The sequence below is a fragment of the Apteryx mantelli genome, chromosome 1 (assembly GCF_036417845.1).
Source record: "Apteryx mantelli isolate bAptMan1 chromosome 1, bAptMan1.hap1, whole genome shotgun sequence".
NCBI classification, from domain to species: Eukaryota; Metazoa; Chordata; class Aves; order Apterygiformes; family Apterygidae; genus Apteryx; species Apteryx mantelli.
In genome coordinates this window covers 106,081,983-106,087,790 of record NC_089978.1, presented here as the reverse complement: position 1 = coordinate 106,087,790, position 5,808 = coordinate 106,081,983, and the positions used below count along the sequence as shown (strand labels likewise).

Sequence of the window (5,808 nt, the reverse complement as noted above, 5' to 3'; positions counted from 1 at the left end):
CTTCACGTACAACCTGGTGAGGCAAATGGCCACGCAGGGTTGGGCGGGCACGCCAATCGCCACAATGCTAGAAGACGCCTTGCAGGCGCGGACTGGCACGGTTTGTATTACGCATGTCCGGAGCCACAGCAAAATACCGGGCTACTATCAAGAAGGCAACGCGGAAGCCGATAAGGCGGCCGGCAGAGTGATGACCCTGCGGGAGGCCAGGGACCTCCATGAGTGGTTGCACGTCGGAGCCAAAGCCCTGGCCAAGACTTGCCACATCCCCATCTCTGAAGCCAGAGGCGTGGTCGCCACATGCCCGTACTGCTGCAGGCGGCCTTTGCAGGAGGGAGGGACGAACGTCCGAGGCCTGATGGCGAACCAAGTCTGGCAGACCGACTTTACCTTATGTCAGAGGCTCCGACCAGATCCCTGGCTGGCAGTCACAGTGGACACATACAGCGGCATGATTGTAGCCACGCAGCACAGGAAAACCACGAGCCGAGCGGCCCAAAAGCACTGGGCGTACGCTATAGCTGTGCTGGGGCTACCTCAGACCATCAAAACCGATAATGGATCCGCATTCACATCGGCGAGCACCGAAGGGTGGGCGCAGCGATGGGGAATCAAAATAATCCACGGCATACCGTACAATAGCACGGGGCAGGCCATAGTCGAGAGAGCCAACAGAACTCTTAAACAGAAAATTGACGTGTTGGGAGAGGGGGAGGGCATCCCCGAGCACTCAGCCATCCCCAAAGAGAAACAAACAGAAATTTTACAAAAAGCACTGTACGCCCTAAACCATCACCTCCGAGGGGAGAATAGTCATGAACCGGTAGCAAAGCATTGGGGAGGGACGAGCCCAACGGAGGGTCCCGAGGTGCAGGTCAAGAATCCCGCGACGGGGGAATGGGAGACCGGGTGGAGACTACTAACGCAGGGCAGAGGTTATGCTGCGGTCGCGAGCACGGAAGGGGGCCCGGAGGCCGCGAGGTGGGTCCCCACACGCTGGGTAAAGCCGCTTTTACGCAAAATAGAAGCTCATCGAAACAGCTCTGACACCTGAACTATAGGCTGTGCTACCAGCGGACTGCCCCCGTCTTCGGAAGGTGCATTGGGCCCACCCCTATTGCTTTTAATGGTCGAGGTTATATATGTGTCTCTGCAGATCGTGGTCCAGTGAAGGTACTCAGCAAGAGCGTGAAGCCTGTCTTGACTCGCTATGACTCATCTACTGAACAAGACGGCGAAGATCCTGATTCTGGGGATACTGTTCCCAGTGGTAATGGCTCTCTACCAGATTGAGCCCAGGCAAAATATGTGAGTTACCTGGGCGAACAGGACAGGGCAACACGCTTTCTGTTTGTCTCTAGCTTCCGCTACCCAACCTTTTAGAACCTGTTTAATAGGGGTCCCCAGCTATAATGTCAACAGCTTCCAGGAGTACAGCACGGGAAGCTGCAGTGGCAGTCTGTCGACTGCTAGCTGCAGTGCCACCCTCATTGCAGACCTAAACAGAACGCTGCCATGGGACCCACAGGAGTTAAACCTGTTGGGGTCTATGAGAATTGGAAACACATCAGGCAATTGGACTCAAACATGTATATATTTTGGGGGACGCATGCACCCTTACCGGTTATTTAACTGGACAGGGTGGACGAACGTCACTCCAATAGCAGTCTATTATGATTATCAAAACCGTGGTTCCTTCTGTGGCACCAATGGCACCAGCCGCCAGGGGCTGGGAGCCTTTGGGGCTGAGGCCACAAAGGGGCACTTAATTTGGAACAATGGTACCCCAAAGGCCTTGCCACCAGACGTCTTTTTGATATGTGGTGACCGGGCCTGGCAGGGAATTCCAAAAAGGGTAATGGGTGGTCCATGTTATCTTGGTAAGCTGACATTACTAGCACCCGATCAAAATTGGTGGAAACATATCACGGAGAATGAGACCGCCGTCCGCAGTAAACGAGCAGCCATAGGGCTCTCACCTGAGTGTAATGATCAAGTTTCCCTCCGCAGTCCCACTGAAAGAGTGTTTTTGGCCTTCTTCGTGCCTGGAGCAGCAGCAGGCAACGCTCTGAACCAGATTGGCCGGTTAGCTTGCTGGGCTGAGAAGCAGGCTAACATCACCACTGAGATAATAGCGAGCCTATTAGAGGATCAAGGTAGTTTGCGACATGCTATTCTGCAGAATAGAGCTGCAATTGATTATTTGCTACTAGCCCAAGGCCATGGTTGTGAGGATTTTGAAGGTATGTGTTGCATGAATTTGTCTAATCATGGTGAATCAATTCACAAACAATTGCAGTGGTTGAAGGAACATGCCAGCAAAATCCGTCAGAACCATGGGTTTTTAGACGAATGGCTAACTAACCTGGTTGGCAATCTACCACCGTGGCTAACAGGACTGCTTGCTGAAGGCTTGCGCATTTTGTTAATCCTCATAGTTATAGCCTTATGCCTGTGTATAGTACTGAGCTGTGTTAAGACAGCCTTGCTGAAAGTAGCGGGCCGCGTCTGGATTGCTCGACAACAAGAAGGAGAAATTCTGGAGGAATGGCTGGGCTTTGGAGGGGGGGGAATATAGTCTGTTGGAAATGAGCAATCCCGCCTATGCCTTTAAGGTTTTCCCTGAACCGACGAAGACAAGGACACCGCCTGCGTTAAGAAGCGGAAGAAGGGGAGGCAGCACACAGCTCCGCTCACGAAGCTACTAATGCAAGGAACCACCCAATGGCGGTCCCGTCGAGACACGCCGCACTTCCACGTGTTTTGTTGCGTCCCGCTCGATATAACGAAACAACGTTGATGGGAGAGGGGGAGATGTGGAGGAAAAAGGATGAGCAGGGAGGCACTGCGGGGCGGAACATGGGAAGGTTGTAACGGGCGGAGCACTGCTGCCGGAGAAGAAGGCGGGGCTTTACAGCATTATAATAGAGTAGGACACGCTTCATTAAACGCCATTTTGCCACTCCTCATATTGGTGTCTGTGTGGTGATGGTCCGGGGCCTGGGGAGAAGGCCCCGTGCCTCCTCGGTAAGAACGAGAACGGTAACAGTTACCCCAGAAGATCACAGCCTAAAGGCCAGGCCCAGCTCTAAATTTGGGCAAAGCAGAGGGATGTCTAAAGCACAGGGGTAAAATGGCCCCGGCCTCCACTGCCTGCTTTACCTGTGCCAAAATGTATGGAGAAAAGTGCTGAGATGTGTGGGTGAATGCACCACTGTCCCCTCTCCTCCTAGCAGCCACATGTGCAGCAGACCCAACCCCGAAGGGCTTCTGTGCCTCCTCACGCCCTCCTCCGCGTGGGCAGCGGGGATGCCCTGCCACGTCTGGCTTCGCCTATACTCCAAGGACACGGCAGTGAAGTGCCTTACCCCATGGTCACAGAAGAAAATGGGGAATAAAGTTGGACTTAGCCCCATCTCTCCTGAATCCCAACCTGATGTCCTTCTTTCTGCTCCCAACAGTAAGAGGAAGTGGAGAAATCTACTTATCTGCTGTTAATCTCCAAAGAGCCTCTTCCAAACCACACAAAATTGGCTTTCTCTTCAGAACAATCTTCCAGCCTAGCAAAAGTGAGTCTTCTCTGAGCACCATTTACAGTCACAAACTGTGCGGTTTCTTGTACATGGAGGCGTAGTCAAATACTTGGCTCGGCACACTTCGTTTCTGCTCTTCCCAAGTGTTTGCAGTAAGCACCTCAGGAAATGGAGAGGACCCGTTATTAATGATGTAACACCACTGAGAGACAAACACACAATCTTTTTTTACAGGGGTGTAGATTCTAGTTTCTTATGTTTTTATTTCAAACATGGCAGCTACGATATCTCTCCCTGTTTGCAGTGGCAGAACATCAGAAGTCGCACACAGATTCTTGGACAAAAAGTGAATTTATCTCTTGCTGCCAATCTCGTCAAAAACAAATAATAAGAATTCCAAGACTTTAGCAGTTCGTGTAGCCTTTCTCCAAGAGACTTGCTTTCTGTTATAGATCAAGCTAAATGTCTTGTTCAAAAGTCACAGAAGGAAGTCTGTAAAAGAATTGGAATTGAAATCCAGGTCTCTGAAATCCCAAACTGGTTATAATTCTATAATTAATTTATTCTATGTAGCAAAAATGTTTTGCATCTTATTTTATTATTTGGAAGTAGGTCTTTCTGGGTTTTGTATTTCATCATAAGCATCAGTTCTACAAATACTTTTTGCATGTGACTAATCCTATGCAGTGTCTCAAGTGAGACTACTAAAACACATGGCTGCAAGATCAGGGCCTAGATTTGTTTCCAGTCAGTCTTGTAAGACATGATTTAGCCTCAGCATAGCTCAGCCACATCTCAGAAGGTTTTCGGAGAATTGCCAGAACCTGAGCACGTAGCTGCCCTCTGTTCTTTGGAAAAATCTCCCAACATGTTCAAGTAAAGCAATGGTTCAAGTAAAGCCTTACAACTACTGAGTGAAAAAATCATCAGACACGTAAATCTATGGATCAGTGATATTGCAAAGGGCTAATTGAAAAATGAACATTTCTTTTTATATCTGCTACTAGACTACATCATTATTATCAGCTGTTACCATTCATTATACACGCTGGAATAGGCTTAGAAGGAAGGCTGCTTCTTGAGGACAAATTAACTGCAATCCAGTCAGCAGAGTAAACACACCAGCAAGCTTTGATAATAACAGTGTAAAGTTTCCTTGTAAATAATATTAATAATAGTAAAGTCAGTATCTTTTACAGCTACAAAACAGCAAATTGGATCAAAAATGAGACCAGTTTCTAAGATGAATCGTTTCGCACGTCGCCAGCGAACAGCTATTCGCAGTCCTTTACTGCCATCTACAGCTTTCAGATATTAAAGGCTGCTGTATAGCCACCCTAGCAATGGCATGATCCCTGCTGACATTAGGAGTGTTCTGTGGCAGACAGATTTTTTTTTCACAAATATTATCGTGTTAAAAAAATCAAAATATTCCTCTTTTACATTAGAACATTTCTTCTCTTTCCAGCTGATTTCCTTTTCTATTTTATCTCACTTTTCTGTTGTCTTTGCTAATTGAAGTTGAATGTCAGACCCAAAGTGCAATTTATTTGATATTACCGAAAGTTGTTAATATACTGATAAAAGAAAGTGCTTTAGGAATTGCACAGAATGTCTGTGCTACATGTTGAAAATGTTTTGAATTTGTGTCATTATAGTTACTGCATTAAAATTGATGCTTAAAAGAATATATCCCATAATATCTATAGCCAGAGAAATATGACCGCTTTTTCTTATATGCAAAAGTTGCCTGGACTCTAAAAATATATTATAAAAATATAATAAGATCTTACAGTGGAGATACCTATCTCTAGCTATATTCTATTGCAGGCTACAGAAGCAGACCAGCTAAAATGACATTGTGCTATTGCGTTAATACTAGGTACGGGCACATGGCTGAAGGTAACAAAGTCCAGTGGCGTGACAAGCTACCACGTATCAGCAGTGAGCAGCCATAACTGACCATGATCCTCCGTGAAGCTTCCCCCAGTCTGCGAGGGCAAACACATAACCCCAAGGGTTGTTAGAACAAGTGAATTTAACCCCAGTGTGCTCTGGGCAATACCTCCTGGCCAGGCACCACGTCTCCTCTGACATGCAGTAATTTAGTAAGCTGTGGTACCAAGTTCACATGACTGATCCCTTCAGCTCTTCTTGGAATTATTTTATCTTTGCTGATGACTGTAAAGCAGAGAATTAGTATGGTGTTTGCAGGGACAGAGTCACTGATAGACAAGGAATGCTATAGTATAATCAAAATTATCTTTTCTCAGTT

The 5,808-nt window shown here is 47.4% G+C and overlaps 1 long non-coding RNA gene across 1 annotated transcript; it reads left to right on the top strand.

The window, feature by feature from the left end:
• Positions 1 to 439: 439 nt before the first annotated feature.
• Positions 440 to 2,969, top strand: LOC136992407 (uncharacterized). The gene is made up of 2 exons (XR_010884637.1): positions 440 to 1,308; positions 2,616 to 2,969. It is a non-coding gene; the product is annotated as an uncharacterized lncRNA (long non-coding RNA).
• Positions 2,970 to 5,808: the final 2,839 nt, after the last annotated feature.